Here is a 10,706-nt window from a genome sequence, read left to right on the forward strand (position 1 = left end):
TAGATAGATAGATAGATAGATAGATAGATAGATAGATAGATAGATAGATAGATAGAGCGAGCGAGTCTTAACCTTGTCTATTGTGGACAGAGTAGATCACTAATTTTTGGTTCATTTCCATTTTAACTCAGACACTTGAAACTTTATAATAATAACATTAATATGACAAATACTTTTAAATACAAATTCAATTCATATATACTACGTTAGCCTATAAAATACATTTCTGAATATTATCCCATCTTGTCCTTTTTTTAAACAGCAAGTTCTTATTTATTTTCCACTGGGAAAACTAAACTCCAACCAAGACTGAATTTCTCAGGATATCCCTTATATCATACAATTATATGACATTTAATGGCCTGGGACATTTCATGAAAAGCAGGGAAAACCGTGTTCAACAATTTAAGTATATCTACAGATTGTACAGTGAGACAAGTAACCAGCCAGCTTTGCTCTCCTGGTTTTCAGCAGTGTTTCAGGAATTACAGGAATAGATATGGCAGTAAAATTTACAGGAGAATTCATACAAATATGACTATTTTCTATAGTAGCCCATTAATATCAAAGGCCACTATTCCCCTTATTGCTAGTCATTTGTATTCAACTCTTTATTATGGCTGAATTTATTCATTTTAATATTAACTTAAAATTACTAGAAAAGAAATAAAACAATTTATAGTATAGAAGCAGATCCCACATATTTTTGACACTTGTAAAAGATCTCGTCCTCCTGTGGGAGGGCAAGGTTAGTAGCAGAGGCAATTGGTACTTGAATACTAAGAGACAGTTTCAGTAAAAAGCTTAGCAGCAGTCTATGATAATATTCCAAGAAGTCGGTGCTAGAGAAGGGATACCAGTTGAGTAGGGAAAAGACAATTACCTGATTCTTTCATATTCCAACGAAGGCACAATACATGGAATTTGTTTATATTTTTCAGTATTTCTAAGTACCTCTTCCCCAACTCAAAAATCCCTTTCTCGTCTCAAACAGGTAAAAGTAAAAATAGCCCCAAAATTCAGGATCCTAATAAAAGTCAGCAGCTTAAATCAGAGGAAACATGTGAACAGTTAACATGTAAATTCTTCTGACCCTTCACTTTAAGCATAACCCAGACCTGAAATGACATTTTATCTGGGTGGGGGTGCGCGATGCCTCCTGTATCAACCCCTTCACACTGAACGTGGTCAGAGCATTTTCCCAAGGTTGCATTCACCAGGACACACAGCACTTTTGCAGAACCTTATTTTTACCAATCAGCTATTTTTATATCCTAACAGTGCAAACATTACTAACAAATTTTCTAAAAAGTCACCTTTTTTTTAAACTTTCTGAAGTCAAGGTAACACTGCAAGACAGTACAATACTGAGCAGGTAGAACCAAATCCTGCCAATACCCTGCTACTGGCTTATTTGTCCAATTTTGGGCATGTGTCATTTAGGTAGAAACTGAGGTACACACTTTAGTACACAGCAAACATTCTAAGCCACATCATTGTCATAAGCCATTATCACAGGCCTTTATCAAGGCCTTTAAAAATCACCTGGGCTTCTGATCAAATCACAACATAAGAAGAAGTAAAACAGGCATTTTCAATAAAAATGGCTGCTGCTAATTCTAAGTGTTTACTGAGCCTTAATCATACGCCAGCACCACGAAGTCTTTCACACCTAGTCCCTGCAACAGCCCTAGTAAAGAACTTTCAAAACAAAGTTTTGAAATTTTGTAAATGAAAATGTGTACTATTTAAGAATCCTTCCTTTTTTCTCTCCCTTTCTGGCTGCATCTTCTAGTATTCGGTCTACACGGATCAGGGTATAGCACTTCTGGAACAGGGGCAAGAGTGAGACCCTGTCTCAAAAAAAGGGGGAAGGAGCTGAGGCAGTAAGACACTCAGTTCAAGTCCAGCCTGGACTATACAGAAAGAGTATGCTTCAATAATAATAATAATAATAATTCAATTATATCGAATCATTTATTTTCAGGAATTTTTCTCCCAGATAGAACGCACTGAACAATTATTAGAGATGCACCTCAAAGCTCTGAATTTAAACACTGGTATAAAAACATGCTACCCAAGCTGGGTGGTAGTACACACATCTGAGCCCAACAACTTGGGTGGCAGGGGCTGATGGATCTCTGTGAGTTCAAGGCCAGCCTGCTCTACAGAGGGAGATCCAGGATAGCCAAGGCTATAAGGAGAAACTCTGCCTCGAAAAATTAAAATAAAATAACAGCTGAGTAAGTGTTCCCACTGGGGTCAAAAGGCATGGCGCATGTCAGGCCTGACAAAGGGGCAGCTATTGCCCTCAACAGAAAGCAATGATGGTAGACTTCTGAACTAACCTATTCCAACATACGCACAAAAACTACTTACAATTTCCAAGTCAAGTTTTGAAAATGTTATTGTGCATTTAAATCTTTCAGAAGCCAATAAGAGCACTGTGGTAAAACAAAACACTAAACTGTTTATAAAGTCTCACTTTACATTTTTAGAAGCAGACTAATCATGATTTTATTAATATAACCTAACAAAAATAAAGTTCTTAAAGTCTTGGGGACCTACGCATAAAATGGAGTAGACAAGAAAGAAGAGTGCTCAGTGCTTTTATACCAACTACATGTCCCAGCATGCAATGCTCTAATCTGAAGTTTAAAAACTGCAGTGCACCCTGGGACTTGTAGTGAGTAAACCAGCTTTTCACAGCAAGTTTCATGAAAGTCTGAACTATGGAGCACAATCTGATTAGGTCTTATTTTCAGGGTCTAATCAAATTCAGATCAAATTTGTTTGTTCTCTGCTCTGGTAGTGCTTCTCCACTACATACTAGAAAAAGTATCAATTAGCATTAATATTTCCCACTAGAAAAACCTTATAAAGCACAAAATGCTTTAAAAATAAGTACTAGAATAGAAATGTGATCTTATACTTTTTAAAATAAGTTTTGCTGGTCAGTTACAACATTTTATCATCTCTCCTCCTCCCCACAAAAAGATGTTTTTATTGTACTATGTCTCCTTTAACAATTATTCAAGATATATTTTTAAATATTTTTTCTTGAAATTTTTCACAGCCAAGAATTCACTATACTCTAGGATTGCCCACTAGGAAATATATTCTTTTTTTTTTTTTTTTTTTTTTTGGAAATATATTCTTAGAGTAATATGCACACACATCCTTACAACAAAACACCTAAGCTTTTCTTTGGTCAAATCCTTGCTTTACAGTTATGCCTACTGCTCATCACCCCTAATTCTATTCACACATTTCTGAAAACTCTTAGAAAAAAATTCCAACTGTAGGCCTAATTCTCTCATTCACAGACATCTTTTAAAAATACAAAAGTTTGCTGGGCAGTGATGGTACAGGCCTTTAATCCCAGCACTCAGGAGACAGAGGCAGGCAATCTTTGTGAGTTTGAGGCCAGCCAGGTCTACAGAGCCAGTTCCAGGACAGCCAAGGCTACACAGAGAAACACTGTCTTGAAGGGGAAAAAAAAAAAAAGTTTTTATAAGCTACTAATACCATTTCCAAACCAAAAAAATCTGAACTGTAGTTTATGTACACACAGTCCCTACTGATATCCCTATTTTCTCCAAGACTCTGGAAGGAGGCTGAGAAAAACCTGAGTACAGCCTGCATCAGGAGGCCTACCACAGGTGGCGGGTTATTTTCAGGCAACAGCACCTTCACAAACATGCTGCGGAACACGGTCCAAGAAGCTCCTAACAAGAAGAGATAAGCTGGCACGCAGATTAACACAATCCAGCTAAAAGTCACCTGCAGCGTGTGCTAACACATTTCGCCATAAAAGTGACAGGCTACTGAAGTATCTGAAGCTTCATCAATACAACAAGACATAAGGCCAGAGATAGCAGTTGCCATGGTTACTATCACCTACTTTTATCATGAAATTACTGTCATTACCCTGAAGTTTAGGGTACTTACTTAAATGTTAAAAAGAAGAGTTCAGTGTTCTGTCCAGGGAGAGAAATCAGGTGCTGTGTGATTTGTAAGCATGCCACTTTGGAAATGCACATGGTTAACAACACTTGGATCTGCAGCAGGAAAAAAAAAATCAATTCCTTTCTGCTGCTCCTGTTCCTCAAGCACTGACAGTTTGTATTTTCAATGCAGCCAAAACAATAAAACAAAACCCATCCTTTGGGCTTCTGTGTCTGACTTATGTTTTTCCCCTAGACCCACAGAGTCAAAATAAAACTATTAGGTCCCACCTCCTCCAATCTCCATATAACTGGTTTGACTTCTCTTCTTCATTAAAAAGCAGAAAAATGTTGCTTTAGTTCATTCCAAAATGTAGAAGAGTTTCCTGAAACTAGACATGAACGTATGGAGAGGAGAGGAGAGGGACTTGCAGAGTGCTGGCGAGAAAGGTTAGGAGATGGATTCAAAATGCCAGAGTCTGTGAATCAAAGTTACTCCAGCAAAGCATGCAGTCTCTACATGGGAAGATTCACCACCCCCCTATAGTCAGGTGCCCCAATAACAGACAAAGTTGTTCTTCAAAGTCTACCCCAAGATGGGCATAGTAATTCATGCCTGCAAGCCCCGCACTAAAGAAGCTGAAGCAGGGTTAAAAAAAAAAAAAAGGCTAGTCCAACATTGATACAAATGATAACTATTCAAAGATTTAATATACATAAAAATGATATAAAAGTACAAAAAGTACGGCTATATATACATAGAAGCATATAGAGGAAAAGATGTGCTCTTTAGGAATAATTATCTGGGGGTAAGATGGCTTAGTGGTAAGAACACAGCCATTTCTGCAAAGGATATGGGTTCAGTTCTCAGCTCCCACGGCAGCTCACAACTGCCTTTAACTCTGGCAGCAGGAAACCTTATACCTGCCTCCGGCCTCCTCAGGCACCAGGTATGCACATGGTACACAGACATGCATGCAGGCACCCACCCACACATATAAAATAATAATAAACCTTTTAAAGAAGAAATATTAAAAGCCAGGCGTGGTGGCACATGCACTTGGGAAGCAGAGGCAGGTGGATCTCTGTGAGTTCGAGTCCAGCCTGGTCTACAAAGGGAGTTCCAGGACAGCCAGGAAACCCTATCTCAAAAAAAAAAAAAAAAAAAAAAAAAAAATTTAAAAAAAAAAAAAAGAATGAATTGGGTTTAGGGATTTAGCTTGATAGTAGAGCTCTTTGGGGGTGGGGAGATAAGCAGCAGCAAAAAAAAAATTATCTACAGTAAGTCTGATGCAGTATTAAAATACTACCACTTAAAAATTAAATCCCAAAGCACCAAAAAATACACTCCTGGTAAGGGTAATGTGATCAAAACATACAGCTATGCTTCTAAAGTCTTAGGACGGCATAAAAATCCACAGGCAAATGCTCCAGAAAAGTCAGCATAAACCCAACATAAAACAACAGGAAAACTCAAATGCTTCATCTACCTGAACAGACACATAAAGGAATTTCAGCAGAGGTCGGAGACCTAACACTTTAATCTCTTCCCTTCTCCTTTTGAATAAAAGCCTTCATCAAGAAAACACTAAGTATAAAAACATTTTAACGCATACTGATGTAATTTAACCTCAGTATTTCTTCATCAAATAAATAAATAAATAGCATCAGTGTTCACCGTGGCATAAAAAGTTTGCCATCATTATGACAGGTTTCCTTTTTATCTAAACAGTTCAATGATTTCCTCACCCTTCCCGAGAACAAGTTTCTATATTTACTTTTTAACTCAGGCTACTTCATGAAGAGTCATTTATAAAATTCAGAATATTATATTCCTAAATACAAGGATTCCCAACAAATTCTATTTAACTGTTGAGTTTATCATTCCAAATATGTAAGCAGGTTTTATGAAGAAAGCCACTTTCTGGCTATTTTTACACACGTGTGTACGCACACAGAGAGGATTTAACCCTCTAGAACTGAGTAGTCATTTCCTTATGTAACCTTCTAAAAGCAGAAAACAAAAATAACATATATATTTACTAACACGAATACACAGCGATGTCACTATGAAACAAACTAGTTAGCTTTAGTCAGGAAGCCTTTCCCATAGGGTCAATCAAAACCTTAGCAGGGACCTCTGTTATCTGTCCAGGAACTTATACATTCACTAAAGTCAACCACACTAACACAAGAGAGGAAGACAACTCTTATAGAGGACGTACATTTCACACTGTCTTCGGAAGGAAAAATAATTTTCTTTTAATTATGGACAACTGCCTAGGCAGCATTTTTTTTTTTAACAAAAGCTTTAAAACTATAACAAAGCAAAAAAACAAAATTCATAGTGTCCAGAATGTACTTTTAATGCGGTCATTTCCTAACTGATATGGAAGAACTTAGCATTTTAAAGCAGAACTTTGTTCATGTTTTAATCTACCATCTATCTCATCAACAATGTCTACATAGTTTCTGGCAGTTTACAAGGAACTTCCACAGGTACTACTTATTTGATCTTACTGAAAACACACACACACACACACACACACAATACATAACTACAAAATTCAAAGCAGGTCCATCAAATTTTCTATGTGTTTCTAAGTTTTCAAAACTTTGACACAGAACTTTACAAACAATAACAGCACTCTATTTTGACTCACAGTTAATTCATCTAAGAGTCTCAAAGGACCAAGTACTACGGAGGCCATGAAAACATTGAAGTAGCTACTGCCATCTTTATGCAATCATTGTTACAAGTTACTAGCAGACACACCAGCAAAGATTCATACCCACAGATATAACTTTCCTTCAGGTTTATATGTTCTTCTTGAAACAAGTTCTTACAGTGCAGGCAAGGCTGCCAGCGCCTCTCAGTGTGCTTCCTTCCTAAACCTCCTGGGATTACAGGCCAAGTACTGGAATTTCAGAGCACTCCACTTAATTTCACATACAGTTCAAAAATCACAGTCAACTTTAATACAGCAAGCACATCTCTAAGGTTGAATGCCTGTGAAGGCATCTAGATTAAAATCATTGTCCACAGATTCAAGTAGAGGAAGAAACCCCCCCCCAACACACACACACATACAATATCCCTTTTTCCAAAAACGTCTGTATATCCTATCTATATTAATATCATGTTTGCAAGGCCTAAAGCTTTACATCTTGACACTTATTTCTGTTTATTGCAACGTCAAAGAGCTTTTTTCAAATTATGTTCAACACTCCACTTAGCAACACCAAACTAACTCTCCTTTGAAGGAAAATAATCCTAACAGCACCCTATTCCCAGCCCAGCATCCACAGTGCCCACCTTACTCGGCACAGTATCACAGGCAGGTACAAAGCAGATTTCAAATAGCAAAGGCAATTTATTAATAGTACTTTAGAACAGACTTACTCAAAGTCTTCCTGGAACTTTACTCCTGTTCCTTGGCTGAGCTAGAGAGCTTCAATAGGTAGAAAGACCCTCAAAATTAAGAGTCCCTTTAACTTGTTGTAGCGCCTCCTGCTGGACAGTGCTAGAGAGAGTCCAGTAAACAGGACAGTGTTTCTGAAGCAGCTCCTCCTAGATAATTGAACAGGAAAAAGGATGGGCCACTGAAAGCCAAAGGAAATAATGTCCCATCCGTCACTTACAACCCTTCAAAATAAAGTATGGCCCAGGCAGGTGTCTTTTCAATGTATTATTTTTCCTGCTCTATAAAGATTTGCCTGAGTCCAAAGTCTGACCACCTTAAACCTTGTGAAGCTGTCTAAAAACTTAAGTTAAAAATGCCTTTGATAGCACTTAAGAGAAAAAAAGAAAGAAAAAGAAAAAAAAAAATCAAAAGACTTTTTATAATAGCCAGCCAGGCAATGCAGTCAAAATGTAAATACTGTGACACCAAAATCAAAAGTCTCAAGTAAAGAAAGACCCTGAATAGTTTTAACATGTTAGTCAGATGTTTGTGCCTTGAGAATTGTCTCCACTGTCACTAGATTCTTCTCTGAAGGACAGCCGCACACATACTCAAGTGTTGAGTACTGAAATTCTTAATGAGCATTACTACACTAAAAAAATTCCTCTTTGCCATCAAAACATGTCCTGAGATTTCTAAATGTATTCTTGGACATTTAAAATGGCCCTCGGTAAGCTAGTGTTAAGCTGACTACAGACTCCATATACAAGTGAAGACAGAAGAAAACAGCAAGGAACTTACCGAAATTAAAATGAGTAACAGTATTCCCAGGAAAAATTCAGTAATGCTTTCCTACAAGGCTGCAAACCAAGTAGATGGTAAAACTTTGAAAAGGGGGGAGCCAGCTAACCTTCAAAAACCAATAGGAACGCTGACCTATTTATTCCTACTGCCCAAAAGTAAGAAAACATGAGCTGTAAACACGTAACATACAGACTTTTCTGAAAAGCAGCCTTCCACTCCTTAGCCTCAATTTCAGCCCTCTGAACAGGCCCTCAATAAAGCTACAGAAGATGCTGAAGACCTCTCTCTAAAAGACGATACCCCCCCTCCCCGCTCCGTGCCCCAAAGAACCACCACAGAGTGCCTGCCAAAAGGCTTCCTAGAGTGCAAAACAGCTTTAAAGGATAAAGGCAGGAAAACAAAAACAAAAACCTTTAACCAGCCAAAATGAATCTGATTCTGACATTCAGCTATCAATTATTAATAAATAAATGCCCTTCCCTCTCTAACTTCTTCAGCTCAAGACTCTACATTCCTGATATCTACCATTAAGGAAACGCATAACTGGCATCCCAGCTATGGGGTAAAATCTTATAAGTCCAAAAACACAGTCACAAAGTTCACTGTCAAGGCCAGCGCTGAGGCCCACACATGCCGAGACCTTAAAATCACATTTCAGATTCTAGAAATCCGTACTCCCGGAGACATCCTCTAAAAACAACACCGTGTGGACGTGCACAGGGAGATCCTCTACTTCAAGACCTAAACAAAGAATATTTCAACATATGACCGGAATATGATGACACCGGATTCACCCACGAAAACAAAACCTGCCTACCATTAGCCGCCGTACCCTCATCTCAACAACTCAACTACTTAGAAATCACTCCCGGCACATCTACACCCCACAATCGGCATGTGGCCTCCTCCCGGGTGCAAGCCACAAGACAAAGTTGAAGGAGACCTTTCTCGCCGGGTGCCCCGAGGTCCACATCAAACCCCTCCCCTGCCAGGGCCACCTTGCAGCTACCCACCATTGCGAGCGTGGTCAAGGGAGAAGGAGGTGGGGGGGGGGAGAGAGAGAGAGAGAGAGAGAGAGAGAAAGAAATCCTAACAGCACCGCTCAGCAGAATAAAGAGAGCAGAGAGGGTGACGAGAAGTGTTGGGAACTGCGTGCACCGCGGGGCTGGACCAAACGGAAAGAGTCCCACTCCGCGCGCCCCTCCCCCCGCAGCCCGGGGGGAGGGGCGGCCGCGGCCCCTCTCCGAAGGGCCTGAGAGTCCCCGGCCCGCGCGGGGTCCCGGGGCGGCGGGCCGGCGGCGGCGGCGGCGGGAGGGCCGCCCCGGGGTGAGGGGTGCAGGCGGACTCCTCGGAATAACAAGTTGCAAGAAGAAGAATAAGCGGAATTTCCCCAACGCTGCTCCGGCCACCCAAGACAAATGCACCAACACACACTCACTCGCACACACTCGGGCCCGGCAGCGTCAGCAGCCGCAGCTTTTTTTTTTTTTTTTTAAAAAAAAAAAAAAAAAAAAAAACCCGGAGCTCTCAGTCACCAAACAAGATGGTTTTCCAAAAAATAAATAAATAAATAAATAAATAAATAAAATAAAAACCTTTTTAAATTCAATAACCATAATAAAAACTTCCCCCCGACAGCATCCCGGGGGGTGGGGGTGGGGAAGGGGCCCGGGCGACCATCCCCCGGCCGCGGGCACTCGCGGGGGGCGGCCCCGACCCGCGCCCCCCGCCCCCGCGGCCCCCCGGCCCGGCCCCCCGGCGGGACTCCGGGTCGCCCCCTCGCCGCCACCCCCGACGCGCCGCCCCTGTCACCCGCTCCGGCCCTGCACTCAGCGCCCAGGCTCCCGAGGCTGCTCATAAACTTACTTCCAATCTATCCTAGGGAGGGGTGGAGGGCAGAGGGGAGGAAGGGGGGAGACGAGGTATTCCCATTGTCTTTTTTTTTTTCCTGGGGGGGGAGAGGAATAGGAAAAGGGCACGCAGGGGGGCGCCCCAAAGGGGAAGTTACTGCTGAAACCTCAAGTTGACTGAGGGGTCCTGACAAGAGCACCCCCTTTCCCTCCTCCCTCCCACACACCCCTCCCCTCCCCCTACCTCCCCCCCACAACAAACTCCAAGCAAGCAGCCCCTGCTCCTTCCCAGAGACAAACACCAGAGACAAGACAGAGGGAGAGAAGGAAGGGGGGGAAGGGGGAGGGAGGGGAAATAGAGCTACTCAAGAAGAAAAAAAAAAAAGAGAGAGAGAGAGGAGAGTGAGGAAGAGAGAGAATGGAAAAGCTGGGATACTGCACCCTCCTGCTGCTGGCTGGCTGTCCCCCCTGGCAGCTGGAGGCAGGAACTCTGAGCAGGAGAAGCAGGAGGAGGAGGAGGAGGGAACTCTTCTTCATGGGGAGGGAGGGAAGGCTGGAGCTGCTGCTGCTGCTTCTGCTGCTGCTCTGGGCCTCTCGCACTTTTTAGATATTAGTGTGTTAAGATGGTAGGTTGTTCCCTTCTCCCTCCTCCTCCTCCTCCTCTCCTCTCTCTCACTCACTCACACACTCTCTCTCTCTTT

The 10,706-nt window shown here is 41.4% G+C and overlaps 1 protein-coding gene across 11 annotated transcripts in view; it reads right to left on the bottom strand.

The window, feature by feature from the left end:
- The window catches only part of Phf21a (PHD finger protein 21A), a 180,390-nt gene extending 169,691 nt beyond the window's left edge, over window positions 1–10,699 (bottom strand). For 7 of the 11 annotated variants that reach the window (XM_055600423.1, XM_055600450.1, XM_055600433.1 and 4 more), the window contains exon 1: window positions 10,447–10,699. The gene's annotated coding sequence lies outside the window, so the exon portion shown is untranslated. Of the gene's footprint in view, window positions 1–3,951; window positions 3,970–7,350; window positions 7,519–8,152; window positions 9,157–10,446 lie in introns of those variants that run through there. The other 4 variants (XM_055600400.1, XM_055600407.1, XM_055600391.1 and 1 more) reach the window with 4 other exon arrangements.
- Window positions 10,700–10,706: the final 7 nt, after the last annotated feature.

Source organism: Psammomys obesus, unplaced genomic scaffold (genome assembly GCF_907164565.1).
Source record: "Psammomys obesus unplaced genomic scaffold, mPsaObe1.curated_primary_1811, whole genome shotgun sequence".
Lineage (NCBI taxonomy): Eukaryota > Metazoa > Chordata > Mammalia > Rodentia > Muridae > Psammomys > Psammomys obesus.